This window comes from Camelus bactrianus, chromosome 3, assembly GCF_048773025.1.
Source record: "Camelus bactrianus isolate YW-2024 breed Bactrian camel chromosome 3, ASM4877302v1, whole genome shotgun sequence".
In the NCBI taxonomy this organism is placed as follows: domain Eukaryota; kingdom Metazoa; phylum Chordata; class Mammalia; order Artiodactyla; family Camelidae; genus Camelus; species Camelus bactrianus.
The window spans coordinates 86,341,057-86,358,201 of NC_133541.1; the positions used below are offsets into that span (position 1 = coordinate 86,341,057).

The 17,145-nt window shown below is 38.1% G+C and overlaps 1 long non-coding RNA gene and 1 pseudogene across 1 annotated transcript in view; both read left to right on the forward strand.

Moving 5' to 3' along the window:
- Positions 1-17,145, forward strand: part of LOC123613272 (uncharacterized) — an 80,965-nt gene that overhangs the window by 50,446 nt on the left and 13,374 nt on the right. The gene's annotated exons all lie outside the window — the stretch shown is intronic.
- Positions 12,648-13,646, forward strand: LOC105082063 (nucleophosmin pseudogene; annotated as a pseudogene).

The window sequence follows — 17,145 nt, forward strand, 5'->3', positions numbered from 1 at the left end:
TACTCTGATATCCTGAATAGAACAAGAATTAAATGGTTTTCTTTGACTACCATTTTCCCTTGGAATAAAAATCTCCGTAATCCATCATCCAGAAAACTGCTTAAATAACATCACCAGTCGTCTGTTGGCTCAGGAAAGAAGCCACATTGTCTTTTCTTTTTTCTTGTACTTTTCAAGAGAGAATCTGAGTATTTCTTGTTGATTGTTTGATTGGCTGCAGAGGGACTCTTTAAAAATACTAAAAAAAAAAATCAGAAATCCAGTACAAATCAAACATAAGCTGCGATCAATCATGTGCTCAGGGCATTATGTGAGGTTTTTACTCAGAAAGATGTCATTAAAAGTTGCAGAAATTAATTGGTGCCATTGAATGTAACGGCCTTTCCTGCCATAGTTTCTCAAATGTAAAGAAAAATTATGGATAACGTAAAATTCCTCGTGGGATTCTTATAGATGTCTGCTTTGTTCTGTTATTGTTTATTGCAAATGTTATTACTGTGATCTATGGCCCTATCACGCTTTGTCTACACTGTGCTGCTATTTTGCAGCCCACAACAACGGAGGCCTTTACTCATAAGCTAAGACTGTGTTTATTTGGAAATTCTTTGCTTTCATATATTCCAGAAATGTCTCAAGGTGTTCATTTTGCGTGTTTAAATTTTTATACAAAAACAAATTTGTTCTGATTGATTAAATATTGACTTACACCATTTTTAGAACAACTCTGAATCTTATTTAAGTTCAGGGTTTGTGTTCTGCTTTCCCAGAAGGTTTGAATTCAGTATAATAATGGCTATTACCTTGTGCAAATCAATGGATTGAGAGCCACAATCTTTTTCAGTAACCACATTGGTTTAATTAGTAGTGGTTTAAAATTTTGATTCTTAATTAAGGAACAATTTTATGTCTCTAAAGAAAAAGGTTAAGGAAAAGGAAATTCTTTTTTGCTTATTAAATGCTGTCTTATACTGTATAATCTGTAACTCCATATCTAAGGTATATTAACTTTTTATCTGATACCACTAAAGATTAACCTTTTGCTTCTAGATATTTTGAAGGCATTTGTGGATGCCTTATTATTATTTTCTGATTCTATGGTAAAACATTCTAGAATTTCATGAAAAGGGACAGAATGTCTCTTGGAAATGTAATGAGTTAACAGTTGTAGTTTCCTCATCTTTTGGTGGTGTTTTGTGAAATTTTAGAGCATTTTGGGGTTACACTGTTTAAGATGTATCTTGAGAATTTTAATACTTGAGATCGTGTCAAATATTGATAAATCTATAATAAAAAGTTAAGTTAAGGGCAAAATAGCTCCTTTGTTCACACACTCTCTTGGTCCTGAATTTAGAAATGGTAAAGAATTAACAGTTTACTATGAAAATTAATCAAAACAAATGTTAGCATATATAAAAATAATAAAACTAAAGCTCAGAAAAAACAACAAGATTTTGTTTGGGGTTGTTTGATGGTATTTAAAATCCAGTAAGTTCCATGGCATGTTTGGGAATGACTTTATGTTTTGTTATGAAAAATATAAACAAATATAGATATAAAATAATAGTGACCACTAAAAGAAGGCTGATACATTGTATAGGCTTCAAACCAGCAAAAGAATAAGGAGAAGAAATTTTGAAATTTTTTAGCAATGCAATAAAATGCAAACAGAAAGAGAGGAAGAGGGAGCAAAGAAAAAGAAATGTAAGCAGAAGGCACAAAACTAGATGGTATCAATAAATACAAATAGATCGATCACTGGTCACAAAAATTCAGATAGGTTATTGTCTCAATTCATTAAAGTTTTTAAACTGCAGCTATGTGTTGATTAGAGGAAACAACTTGAGACTAGTTTGTTTTTTAAAAGTTTTGTGAGCTAAGACATGTTTATGAAAAATGAGGCCAAGGCTACACAGTCCAAGAAGTTAGGCAATAGGTGACTCAATCAAAATTCAACCAGAAAAACAGAACCAGTAGGAGGTCTATATTAAGTGATTTATTGCAAGGAGATGGTTTATGCAGTTGTCAGAGCTGGCTAGACAAGTCCAAAATCTGTAGGGTAGGCCATCAGGAAGTGCAACTCCTGGGCTTAGGCTGTTCACAGGGGGAAATTCTACTTCAGGAAATCCTCAGCTCTGCTTTTGAAGTGTTTCAATAGATGAATATCTCTTGCTCAGATTAACTGAAATAATTTCTCTTAGAGTCAGCTGATTGTGGACTTTAATCACATCTTCAGAATACTTTCTGAGCAATACCTAGATTAGTGTTTGATTAAATAACTGGGGTCTGTAGCTTAGCCAACTTGATACATCAAAAAGACTATCAAAGTGACTGAGGTCTGACACTACTAGAGGTCAAAGCTGGTGTCTCCTTGTCTAGAATGCTGGAGGCCAGTTCTCTCACTTTAGCCCCTGAATTCAGCATTATCCTTATGCTCAGATACCAGCACCGTAATCAGATTCTACTTAAATCTAAAATTTTTGTGACCAGTGATAGATCTATTTGTGCTTATTAATGCCATTTAATTTAGTGTTTTCGGTTTACATTTATTTTTTATTTAGGTGACAAGTAATTGCAAATTCTCAGACAACAGGGATTTGATTTACCAGTATCTCTCTATTCTTGTACATCATTTCTGTTGGTGGCTGGCTCCTGGGCAACTCTGAGCCACTTTGTGAACATTTTGTTTGCCATCTCTCTGAAGACTGCCGTGCCAGTGCAAGGTGACCACTCTTTCTGCAGGCCAGGGTCAGGAGAGGAGATTTAATAAATCGATCGGAATAAAAAAATAGGCAAAATATTTGAACAGTCTGTTCACCAAAGAAGTTATACAGAATGCCCTTCTCCTAGGCATGGTCCTCACAATGGACACCTGTGACTGTCCTTAAGACTAGAGTCCTAGTGCATATAAAATAATGCCATATTTCTCTCCATAAAGAGAAGCTTTTTAGAACACACTAAACACTTTGCCTTGTCTGGCTGGAACTAAAGCAAAGGGATTGCAAGTTAGGTAACTGTGAAATCAGCCCTTTTTTTTAAGCACTGAATTTCTGCAAGAACTGAATGCAAAACTCATATGATCCCTAAGGATCTCTTCCAACATTGCCCATTAGATACTGGGCTTGGTAGAATAAATGTCTCCTGGGTGTGGTTGAGTCAGGTTTGGTATATCTGTCTCTAGGCTTCAGGTATCTCCCAGGGTAAACCAGAAACTCAACCCTCATGTTTAGTAGAGGCATTTCTTTTACCAAAATGAGCACCCCATTCACCAGCTCATGTGGTCTCTATGCCTGGCTGCTGCTGCTCTGACTTGTAATACCTAGCTCTTCCTGCCTCAAGAGGGACGGAAAAGGCTGGCAGCATGGGCTTTTTACAGTCTCATTTCCCTTTTTGTCCCTTTTTGGCACCCTTGATTGTCTGTCATTTCCCTAGACATAGATAGTAAGATTTCCTCCTAAAATAAAGTCAACTACTGTTCAGAATTAGTAATATCACAGAGTATATCTATCCACTGCAGACAGCATGGGCCAAGTTCACACCCCTGCACCAGGCACCAGGGGAATGCTCTTGAGCTTCTTCCTAGTGACCTCCTGTATCATGTGAAGGATATCATCTGCCATGTCTTCAAAGAGAAATGAGCTTCCAGCTGTCTACCGATTCTTACATATTACCATTCAAGGTTAAAATACTTTGAGTTTTATAAATCTTTAAGATAAATTTAAAATGCTTTTTTAAAGCATTTAATTCACATTACCCAAAACTAAGTCACACATCAAGTAAAGATCTGTACGTCTTAATAATGATTTTTCTGGCTATCCTTAATATATGAGAAATTTTTGTTAAAAAATCCATGTCTCTAGATCTTCTTGCAAATCTGGAAGACCTGGCCACACTAGCCGTGCATCCCATTATGATACTCTTTGGAGCTGAGTCATGGCTGCTCCTGGCATGTGCTCTATAGATCCTCATAGTCTCCCAACAGGAAGGGTGAGTTTTCTTTGCATTTTATCATCTTATGGCTTGACCTTCTGTACACTGCCTGTAAGTATTTGAGTTTGCAAACTTTGGCTGTGATTATTGCATATCCTAGTGGATCCAGACTTCATTAGGTCACTTCAATAAGGGGGCTGCTTCTCTGGTTTTGGCCACACTGGGACTCAAATTGCTGTTGCCCATAACAAGGCAGTATCTGCCCTATTTCATGTAACAATGTGGAAGAAACTTAGACGAGTTTTCGAATTCAAGACTATGAAAATTAAGACAGTAAAAAAAGATGTGTTGAGAATGATTACTGAATTATGGTTAAGCCACCCTGCATAAGTGCACTGTATGTACCTATATATACAATAAGTATTAAAGCAGTGGTCAACTTTTTTGGGTTCCAACCATATTTTAAAATTGTTTCCTGAGAAAAAAGGCGCATTTATACAACGACATCGGGTATTTTTCAAACAACTTTAATATTTCATGGTTCCCCTGAGGCCATCTGAGAAAGCTCGGGGATCACAGATCTCAGATGTAGACCCCATGCTCTAAAAACGATAGAGTTGCTGATGCTGGTGTCCCTTTTCTCCCCACTGAAGAATCTGCAAATTAACCTTTACCTAGTGTGACTAAGTAGATAGCTCTGGATTGATCTGATTCAACCCGGATCCTCCTTTGTGTCCTCCAAGGTCTAGGTTCCCTGCTTTCTGTTTCATACTATTACTCTTGTTTGTGCACTTAGTCACAACGTGGTCTCAGCTCCTCCAGGGGTAATCCACAGAAGGCTACGCTTCTTTCCAGTGTGCAAGGCAAATGCATTTGTGCCCTGCTGCTGCCAAGCTCCAGCCCTCACACCTGTGAGGCTGCACCTACCATCTCTCACTTTAGAATGAGAGTTCCTCCACAAGCCAGCAAAGAGAGAGATTTTATAATCTCTGCTAGGGACAGATCTGTCAACACCATTGGACTTCCCAGATAATGCTGCAGAGCATTCCTTTGTTAGCAAGAGCTCAAAAGTGGTTGCTTAATTACTCTCTCCTCAGTGTCCATCGAGATTTTACACAAATGGTGCTTACACCTTAGGTAGGTGCTCCCTGCAATAAAAGCTGAGTCCCAGCTACTTACCCCATCAGTTTCTGTAAAATGCATTGACTCTAGGACTGGTTTGAGGCTTTGAAATTTTATGACGATGGATCAATTGATGCTGTGTTGAATCCTCTGTCTACATCTTTTCTACCAACCCATCCTCAGTTCTTTCTTATTCTAGTGTCTGAATCTTAACCTCGCAGGTAGGAAGATAGGCTCTGAGATCCTGGATAAGATAACACAACTTTAAAATTCTTTAATTCTTGCAACATATTTTTTTCCTTCAGCTGTTTCTTTCAGAAAACTGCCAAGCAATTCTGTATAAAGTAAGTAGCAGAGAACAATCATGAAAAGAGTTCAGAAGAAAGAGGAAATTTATCTTTTTTTTTTTCAATGTAGCTGCTCCTGTTTTACCTGTAACATCAAGTCTTTAATCTTTAGCTTTATAACCTCTTGCCATGTGAGGGAGTTGACATAGCTTCTGTTTGATGAGGATGCCTTAGGAAGGGTCATGCCCAATATCAGGGTTTCTTCAAGGGCTCAAGATTGCTCATGCTTTTTGATGTTTTCCTCTTGCTGGCCTGATAAGCAGATAGATGACCATGATTAATGGGTATCCTAGGGAAGTGATAAGAATCCAGAGGTTTGGCGTGAGTGATGTCCTCACTCATATAGATGTGAAGATTCTCTTATCTTTCCTCTTTAATTTCTTAATTACAAAAAAAAAAAAAAGTCCTACCTAAACACAGAGAGTTCACAAAACATTTTATGACTGTTGCCTGATAACAAAATACTTTGCTCTAAGATCCTTTCCTTGTTCAAGTTCCGTTGTCGTTGATAGGGTCTTTAATAAAAGATGACATTCCCTATTAAATATTGAAGTTGTTTTCCTTTAATAGAAATACTTTGTTACTGAAATAGCAAACAAGCAAAACTTGTCATCTAGCCCGGGCATCAGGACATATGTTGCATATGTAAAGACTCCTGGCTGGCCCCAGCCTCTAATCCAGCTCAGTTGCATAATATGTTCATTGCCTCTGGCCTCACTGCCAAAGTCCTCAGCTTGTACACAAATGTGGGTCCTAACTTGAACCTACCCCCTCAGGCTTCCCCCTTCCTTGCTTGAGCTTGCAGAAGGAGAGGGTTCAAATCCACATGTACTAATCATTATTCTAAGGTAGTAAATGCTGCTCTGGCCCAGGGGTCTTGGCAGAAAAAGATAGAAAACAGGTACATGGTCTTCCTTAGTGTCTGTCCCTCTGAGTGCCACACTCTTTCCTCATCCTGGCTTTCTCTTGTCGGCAGATTGTCAAAAATCACACTCCCCCCAGTTCACTCTTCTGTGAAAGGTCTTTCCTCTGTTGGTTGATATGATTGATTTCCTTCTCTATTCTCCAAAGCATCATGCTTTAGCAATGGGATGAGGGAGGAGAGCATGGATCCCGCGGTCTTCAGGTCTGGTTAAAATTCCTGCTCTGCTCTTTATTAACTGTGTGATCTTGGGCACATGACTTACCCTCCCTAAAATCCAATTTTCTCATCTGCAAAATGGAGATAGTAGCGATTATTTACAGGACTGCTGTGATGAGGACATGAGATAATGCACGTCAAAGTACCCATGACAATGCCTGGCACACAGCAGTATTTGATCGATGATCACTCCCCAGTAACACTGCATTGTTAGGACTATGCATCTCTCTGCAACAAAGACCCACCAAGGAGAAATATGATAACACTATTACATGTATATTAAATTGACCACTTAAATTGCAAAATATAAGGAAGCAATGGGTCTGTTTGTTTCTTGTCTGTATAAATTGTACCTTCTTTTATCTTTTGAGCAAGAGAAATAGAGATAAGCCAGCTCTAGCATAACTTCATGGACTATCATTTGAATTGCATTGCCTCACTCTGGATGTGTTACTCACCAATATATAAGCTATTAATTTTACTTCCTGCACTGTGAAGATCCACTAATAAAAAGAAATTTTATGTCCAAGTAATCCATTCTCTTATGATAGTGCCACAGTTAACTTGTAGTTATCCCCTTGATTTCTTTGACTTAGCACTGTGGCTGGTTAGTTACGTGTCCAGTTCATCTCATCCACTAGCCTGCGAGTTTCCTGAGGTCATGGCATGGTTGTCTCTTGTTTTCCTCAAAGCTCCTAGCAGAGTAATTTGTACCCAGTGGTTAATTAATTGCTCTGTCAGTCCTCTGAAAGAGAAGACTCAAAGCAAGCATGTTAGTTGTCCAAGTCCAAGTATGTTGGCATACTAGTGATGATTAGTGAACTCAGATGTGGCTGCTCACTGCTCAAAAGCCAATCATTTGAGAGGCAAGTGTCATTAGAAAGGAAAGGTGCTTTAATCAGAAAAGCTGGCAGTCTGAGGAAATGGTGAACTCATAACCAGAGACCATCTTCAAAGATTCTGCTTAGCCATGACAGTTTTTAAAGGGAAAAATGGAGAAAGAATCTGAGTGAATCATCGAGGCAGGACGCTGTGTTCTGCATCCTTCTCCATTGTGTGCAGACTGGCTGACACTCTTCAGATGTTATCTTGCCCTGTGATCTGCCAGCAAGACTGCTAAGGGGGCTTTTGGGTGTAGAGAGCTAATCATTCTTTAACTGCTTAATTCTTCATTCTTGCTTCTTTTTATTTAGGAAAAGAATCAACAGGTTAGATAAAGCATGGTGTGCATTCAGGAGAGCGTAAGTCAGGAGTTAGTTTCAATTGCTTGGTGATCTTATTCCTATAATTAGGTTCTTTTAAGGTTAGAAGGGGACAGAAATGGGTGAGCAGGAAAGGGGCGAAAGAGCTGCTTTCAGTGACACTTCTAACCAGGAAAAGAGTAAGGTTTGCTTTAATATTTCAGGTCTTTTTTTTTTTAATGGTGCTTCTCTGGTTTGTTTCACTCTTGTTCCATCCTAAGTGTGGGCCTAGAGAATCCAGAGTCCATCCTCCTGATTTGGGAAGGACCCCTGTCCCAGCTCTCTACCTATTTCTCATATAACATTAAGAAAGTCCCTTATGTTTTCTAGACTGCAGTGTCTCCATTACAGCCAATGCTTTCATTTTAAAGATGGCACCTATGATCCCTTAGTTCTAACACTGGATGGCAAGCATGAAAAGCCATCTTGCTGCTTGGAAAGGTAGGCTGCTGAGCTTGGCCTGACAAACGACCCTCACCTGAAGCTCCTAGGGGGTCACCTGAAACGTGGGCAGCAGGTGAACGCTGTGACTTCCACACACCACCCAGGGCTTTACAGACTTTCTCCTTATGTGAGGGGAGGCTGCTGTGGTCTACTAATTTCTACCCCACTGTTGATGTCAAGGCCACCCAGCTTGTCTTTGGCAACACTTAACAGCTCAGATTCAGTATTCTCTCTGTTAAATCCTTATTGTCTGAGAGAGAACTCAGAGAAGTCAGGCTTGTGTGTGGAGAAAAAAAAAATTAAAAGACTTTAATAATAATCACCCTGGTTTGATATGTTTTCTAACATGGAGATGATATTCTGTGACTTTGCAGTAAAAACAGAAAGAGGCTTAACACAAGCCAATTTCCCCTGATTCCCTAGTCCCCCTAAATGAAAAGTAATGTAGCTGATTTTTTTGGCAGCTAATAAGCCCATTATAAAGTTTTGCTGTTGAAACAAAGAACACAAACTCTTAACCCTGTTCTCATCACCTAAAAGCTTCCATACTTCAAAATCTTCCTGTGGCTTGAGGTTTTGTCTCCACTTTAAACAGAAATCTCTTTATTATCCCTATAAAAGTCACTTCTCAACCTAGCATTTTTCAGTGTAGAACGCTGCTGGATTTTTTTAGGTCTATAGCTTTTATTTTCATATTGAGTCCTGAACTGTGTGAGTAAAGGTACTGCATGCAATTCTTGGCTCTAATTTGGAAATAGGACAGGCTTTCAAAGACAATAAGGAAAGAAGTATAGAGGTGAAAGTGGGGAGACAGCAACCTGTATATAAATGGTGCCTTTAGAAATGCAAAAAGAGAGCGTTTTGCACCATAATTATTCAGATTTCTTTAGTCTCCTTTCAAACCAAGATTTGTTTACTGGAGGCATTACAATTTAGTGAGACAAATTAGACTAAACTTTTTTATCTCGAGTGGTTTGCACATGCACTGATTGAACTAGTATTTCTTCCCAAGATTGCCTGGGAAGATAAATGAACAGGAGGAGCAATTAGGGTAAGGAAAAACTAAAGATTGGCTGACATGATTTAAGTTTACCACTAAGGCAGTTTGTCATTTTGTCTCTATAATCTCTATCAGAATTGACTAAAACAGTAAACATAAATCATTACACTAATTTATTTCACTACATTGTGGTCTGGGAAAAGAAGACTTCCATTTTTTTCTGAGAGACTTTGGGGATTCAGGCAGCCACTTTGAACTCATTTTCATGTATCTATTGGGATGGGGAGAAGAAGAGAATCAAAAATGAACACCTCAGGTTCCTTAAAACAGTATTTTTTAGTGGCAAGCTAAGTTATTTTTTATTACATTATGCTAAAATAACTATGAGCTGTGCGTTAAAAGCAGCTCAACATTGATTGTATTTTTTTTAAAAGCAGAACTTAATATTTAAGGTAGATGTGGAACCAAATATACTGCTGAAAGTGATTTTTCAAATACGTAGTAGTTAATAAGCCGTTAAGCTTTTTCTCTAAAGAAGGCTCTGTGGACACAGAGTGAGAATTCCATAAGCTGGGAGTGCTTAGAAAACATCAACACTCTTGATAATTAGGACGGCAACTATGCCCTCTGAATATAGGATCTAGCATTGCTGATTCACCAGAACAAAAGCATCATTAACAGGTCCTTGGACATATGATCCAACTGGCAACTTGAACAAAAATGGGGCTCTTACCCTAAAAGGAGAAGGAAAAAGATCCCAGTTCTTGTCTTACCCAAAAGATAAGAATTCAGACAGGAGATGGTGTGTTGTGTAGCAAAAGATTTTCAAGGATTTATTTAGCAAAGGGAAAGTACACCTCCAAGAACGGGAGGCGGGCTGCTCCAAGGGAGGAAAAGAGGTGATCTTTATTTGCCCCTTCTCTTATACCCTTGCATAGAAGCAGTCTTTTGATTGATTGGTAGCTCTTGCCCCTGGAATGCCTAGTCACGTTTGTTTTCTTTGCACATGTCCTTGCCCATGGTGCACACAGAAAAACCCGTGGGGGTGGGGGCTAAACTGCAATGCTAATTATATTACAATGAGCACTGGGTCTTGTCCGTTTAGGTCCCTGTTGTTACCACACAGTTGTGGCTGTTGGGTTCTAACCAGTTTTAGAGAAAGTAAAGCCCCTTTATTTTGGAGGCGGGCATAATGCCATCTTCCAGACCATCCTCCCTCTCCTCCACCTATCTGCCCTGGTGCCCCCATTTATCTAACTACCTAACAGGGCCATTGAGGAACCTGTGAAGGTAGGGTATTGTTTTGGGTTTCTGTTATTTTTTAGGTTAAAAATTTTCTTTTAAAGATAATTCTCATTGTGAACCTATTATAGACGAATAATTACTTCTGAAATTTTCATTATTTTCTGATATTTTTTAGATACTTTCATACATCTGTATATATACTTACACAGTTGACCCTTGAGCAACATAGGGTTAGGGGCATCAATGTTCTGCACAGTCAAAAATCTGTGTATAACTTTACAGTCAGCCCTCTGTATCCATGACCAACCATGGACTGCATAATACTATAGTACCTACTTTTAGGGAAAAAAAAACCCATATAAGCAGACCAGTGCAGTTCATACTTGTGTTGCTCAAGGGTCAACTGTACATATGTATGTATATTTGTATACTTATATGTGCATATTTACATACATGTATGTTTCCAGCTATCATAAGTATGAAATTCAGATTGTTGTTAGAACTATGGTTATTACAATTTCCTTTAGGATTTTAAGGAATTTCAAAGCTGTAAGCAATACATACAAACTTATTATACAAATATTTTCTTGAGCATCCTCTCTATTAAACCCTTTGTATGAGGGGAATAGTCAAATGAGTTTTAAAATTCAAAACTTCTTGTCCTCAGGGAAATTATAATCTAGGACAAAAAATAAGAGATAAACAGAGATGACTATAGTACAAAGCAGAATCTCTAGTGCCACTGGGCTGGATATTAACAGGCTGCTGGAGGCAGGGCTGGAGATGTTACTTGACTGCAGTAACTGGGGAAAATTCTACCAATGGAGTATCAGCTGAAGTGGGTCTTGCAGGATGGGTATGATTTCAGCTGCTCTTTCAAGGCAAAAGTAGTATCAGGTGAATTGGCACAGGGGAATGAAGGGGAACACTGAGTATGCCAGGACACAAAGGATTTGTCACTCCTGGAAGCTACCAAGAGTATGAGAGTTAGATTTTTTGAGGTTGGAAGAAATTTCCTACCCTAGTTCAACCAGTCCATAAGGATGGGGAGGGACATAAGTTTAGCCTGGAAAAAATTGGGACCACTGTTTAAAAACAAAGCAAAACACACATACCCATACCCCCCCCCCCCCACCCACACAAATAAGTTTGACAGCCACTGAATAAAACAGACATTGTAGAATCTTAATGCTTGAAACAGTGTTGGGCCATATTTGTCTAGAGCGTTGAGTGTCAACCTGAAATGGAGTTCTGAATTTTATTTAGGAGATAGGGAGCAATAGAAGATGTTGACATATGGGAATGAGAGTTTCAAACTATGCTTTAGTAAGATTAATCTAGCAACAGGGCTTGAAATTAAAGTAGAGAAGAATCTATTTGTATTAGTCTTGAAAAGGGCTATGAAGTTCTAAACTAGGATGGTGGTTTCAGGAAGTAAAATAGTGAAATAGTGGATGAATGCAAGATACAGAATCTGTGAGTATAGAGTCAGGACCAAATTACACAGTGGGGCCAAGGCAGATCACACACCAGAAGTTTGCCATGGTTACTAAAAACACAATTTCAAGTAAACATAAAGAGTTGGGAGGATAATAAATTCACTTTGGGACATTGAACTTGAGGCACTGTTAGGCACCTAGTTAGAGATGTCTCAGTAAAGAGTAAGAGGTTCTAGATCGAGACAGGGCATGAAATACGGGACTGGACATTTTTGTACTCATTGGCTTTATTTAAGATCTGCCTCTTTCTATACGGAAGAAGAAAAAAAGGAACTAGTCTTGTCAGCTCCATTTCAGTGCCTTTACACTTAATATGTTGTCTCACTGAATTGTGACAATAACCCAGCAATATATATTATTAACCACATTTTCAGTGAAAACATTACTCAGTGGCAGAAGTAGGATCTGTCTGGTTCCAAAACTCTTTCTAAGACAACTCACTACCTCTGAAAGGATGTGAAACAGTTGGTTACTAAGAAATGTTTTAGATCATCTGTTAAAAAGGTAAAATGACAGCAACTGAAGATGCCAAGAGGAAAACTGTAGATAGAAAAAGACTAAGGGTTAAGCCAAGAATCTTGGGAGAAGACCTACAGAAGTAGGGATGTGTTATAAGCAGGAAGGGGTGGCAGCACCTTGATGTACTATAGAGAGGTTAAAAAAGATGAAAACTGTCCTGGTGTGATTCCGTCCTGCGCGGCTGTTCTCCGGAACAGTGGTGGTTTATCTCCATCCGTCTTCTCTCCCACCTAAGTGCGTGCCACCAACTCATGGAATATTCGATGGACATGGACATGAGCCCCCTGAGGCCTCAGAACTATCTTTTTGGTTGTGAACTAAAGGCCGACAAAGATTATCACTTTAAGGTGGATAATGATGAAAATGAGCACCAATTATCTTTAAGAACGGTCAGTTTAGGGGCTGGTGCAAAGGATGAATTGCACATTGTTGAAGCAGAGGCAATGAATTACGAAGGCAGTCCAATTAAAGTGACACTGGCGACTTTAAAAATGTCTGTACAGCCAACAGTTTCTCTTGGGGGCTTTGAAATAACACCACCTGTGGTCTTACGGTTGAAGTGTGGTTCAGGGCCTGTGCATATTAGTGGACAGCACTTAGTAGCTGTGGAGGAAGATGCAGAGTCAGAAGATGAAGAAGAGGAGGATGTGAAACTCCTAAGTATATCTGGAAAGCGTTCTGCCCCTGGAAGTGGTAGCAAGGTTCCACAGAAAAAAGTAAAACTTGCTGCTGATGAAGATGAAGATGAAGATGATGATGATGATGATGATGATGATGATTTTGATGATGAGGAAGCTGAAGAAAAAGCTCAAGTAAAGAAATCTATATGAGATACTCCAGCCAAAAATGCACAAAAATCAAACCAGAATGGAAAAGACTCAAAACCATCAACACCAAGATCAAAAGGTCAAGAATCCTTCAAAAAACAGGAAAAAACTCCTAAAACACCAAAAGGACCTAGTTCTATAGAAGACATTAAAGCAAAAATGCAAGCAAGTGTAGAAAAAGCACATTGAACAATCCTGGGCACTACTGGTAAATTAAGCCCAAAGATGGGGAGAGAGGAAAGGGAGAGAAATATAGTCCATACTGAGTATCATCAACAATCCAGACTGAAGTCTTCTATTTTAATATCAATCCCCTTTCCTGATTTGCCACCTACCCACACCCCCTTCCAGGCTGGAAGCAATCTCTTGATCTCTCTCCTAAAGCACTTTCTTTTGACTGCTGGGATTCAGTGAACCTTACACTTTGCTTTTTATTACTTGTGCATCTGCCTCACCTCTTTGACAATGTTTTAATCACCTTTGTATCTCCCTAGTTGGCTCAATAAATCTTTGAATCAAAAAAAAAAAAGATGAAAACTAAGAAATGGGCATTATATTTGCTCTATAAAGATTTATCAATGACTTTTGGGAGGGAAGTTTGCTTATAATATAACCCAGACTGCAAACAGCATGATAAAATGGGAGGGGAAAAAGTAGATTTCGCTCTGTGTAATATTCCTCCAAAATGTTTAACAACACTAAAGAGAAAAAAGAGCCGTATCTTTCAAGGGAGTAACAGGGTGAACGAAAGGAATATTGGTTGTTTGTTCTTGGTGTTTGTTTTATCAAAAGGAGGCCTTAGCATGTTTTCATTCAGAAAGGAAAAGCAGCAGAGAAAGAGAGCTCAAAAATCAGAGGGTAACTGAAAGAGCAAGATCCGAGAACACCATCAAGAACTAGGTTTAGATATGACAGTAGTGAGTCAGTCTCTCAGAGCAGGAGCAAGTCTTCCTCTGAAAACAAGGAACAAGGAGCACTGAAGGTACAGAGTAAGGGTGACCTCATGAGCAGGGAAGCCATCAAGGTACACAAGAGTTGTCGTCTCTGACCAAGGGAAACAGAGGGCAAGGCCATAACTTAATGTAACCTTTCTGTCCCAGTGATAGATAAAACAGAAACAGATAAAATAAGTAAATCACCTAGATTCAAAAAAAAATATTAACAAGTCCACAAACTAGAAGCACAGCATTGAGCAGGGCTGACAGTGCAGGTCTGATGGTGTTCAAATCCAAAATCAGACATTGATGGTAGTGTTCAGCACCTATGAATTACTGGGAACTTAAAGTTTTCCATGTAACAAAATAAGGCTTATTCCTTAAAATCAGGGGCTTTGATGGGGCTCACCTGAAAAGGCAAAGGAAGTGCCCTGTCTGGAGTTGCAACTAAGGAGATGGGAGGACCTAGGCCAAGACTCAGGAATTACTGGTTGGGTGACAGCATCTTTGATAGTTTCAATGTCACCACAGAAGAGGAATCCTAAAACACCGCCTGTTTCTATAATAGGAACCCCACAGGATCTGAAGGAGTGATTATAAATCTAATGGATATAGGGAGGAATATTTAACAGGGAGAGAGACAGCTCATTCAAAATAGAATGCAACAAAAGCAAAAACAGACAAGTGAGACCATAGCAAACTAAAAAGCTTCTGCTCTGCAAAGGGAACAACAGAGTGAAAGACAACCAATGGAGTAGGAGAGAATATTTCTAAACCACGCATTTGAGCAAAAAAAAAAAAAAAAAAAAAAAAAAGAAAGAGACAAACCAAATAACTCAATTTAAAAATGGGCAAAGAACTTAGACATTTCTTGAAAGAAAGCATGCAGATCGGTAACAGATATATTAAAAATGCTCAGCATTACTAATCATCAGTGAAATGCACAATGAGGTATTATCTCATACTTGTTACAATGTCCATTATCAAAAAAAAAGGAAAATTTTGACAAGAATATGAAGAAATTAGAATACTTGTACATTGTTAATGATAATGTACAATTGTGCAGCTGCTATGGAAAACAGCATGAAGTTTCCTCAAAAAATTAAGAATAGAATGACTGTATATTCCAGCAATCTCACTTTGGGGTTTTTATCCAAAAAAGTTGAAATCTGAATCTCAAAAAGATATCTGCGCTCATATTCATTATAGTATTATTCACAAAAGCCAAGATGTGGAAACCACCTAAATGTCCATTGACTGACTAATAGATAAAGAAAATGTGATCTACACAGACAATGAAATATCATTCAGCCATAAAAAATGAAAGAAATCTTGCCTTACGTTGACAAAATGGCTGAATCTTGAGAATAGTATGCTAAGTGAAATAGGCCAGTTACAGAAAGACAAATACTGCATAATTCCATTTATATAAGTTATCTAAAATAGTCAAACTGACAGAAGCGGGAAGTGGAATGTGATTTCCAGGGGCTAAGGGAAGGGGGAATTGGAGAATTGCTGTTCAAGGGGTATAAAGTTTCAGTTATGCAAGGTGAATAAGTTCTATAGATGTGCTGTACAACATTGTGCTAACAGTTAACAATACTGCCTGTACACTTAAAAAAATGTTGAGGGTAGATCTCTGGGTATCTGTTCCTATCATAATAAAAAAAAGTGGACTGCAATATTTAGAATTGAACAACAATCAAATAGTACATATTAATACTTGGTAGATGCAGCTAATATGGAACCTAGAAGTAAATTTATAGTCTTAAGTGCATTGATGAAAGAATATAGTTCTCGTTAAGAATGGTTAATGGTAAAATTCTCATTATTTTCAGATAATCTCATTTGCTCTGTAAAACAACCAAGAAAATAAATTTACAACATTTAGAACTTACAGAATGCATCAAGATGGGTAGATATTGGAACAATGCACACACAAAAAAGTCAATAACTTTCTTGTAATTCAGTAATAGTTTATTAGAAAATGCAATAGAAAAATAATTACATTCACCATGTCAACAACAACAACAACAAACATTAAATGTAGCAAACCAAAAAGACCTCAAGAGAAAAAAACATGTAAAACTTAACTGAAGTCCTTAAAATAAGAACTAGGGGGAAAAAGGAACAATAAACCGTGTTCCAGGATGGGAAGATTAAATATTGTAAACGTATTAATGTTACTAAAGAGACTCATCTCTAACCTCAAAGTATTTATATTAAAATCCCAAAGGATTTATTTAAAAAGTTGAAAAAAAAAAAAGAAAGAAAAAAATAAAGAAAACCACAAACTAAACTATAGATCTTTAGCTACATATAAATGTATGTGGGCATGTTAAAAACAAAAATAGTAAAGGTTGTAAACTAAATGAGCAATAGTGGTTACTTCTGAGATTACTGGATGGGAGAGAAAGTGAAGAAATTTAAATTTATCTAGTCTTTTATATAAGAGTATTTCTATAGTATTTGTACAATTAAAGTTGTAATTATTTTAATTTTAAAAATAATAAAATGTTGCCAACATTCTTGTGCTAGGAAGAAGAGAAGAGTGACTCCCTACCCAACTCCCCCCAGCCAAAAATGTGCATGTCCTAATCCTGGAAACTTGTGAATGTCACCTAACCCATCAAAAGGGGTTTTGTAGGTGTGATTAAATTGAGGGTTTTTAGATGGAGATATTATTCTGGATTTTCCAAGTGGGCTCATTGTAATCACATGGATCCTTAAAGGTGAAAGAGACGGATGCTACACTGTGTATTTTGAAGATGGAGGAGGGGGCCATGACTTGAGAAATCAGGAAGCCCCAGAAAATTGGACAGTCAAGGGAACAGGTTCTCCCCTAGAGCCTTCAGAAGGAACAGCAGCCCAGCCTACAGGCTTGATTTTAGCCAAGTG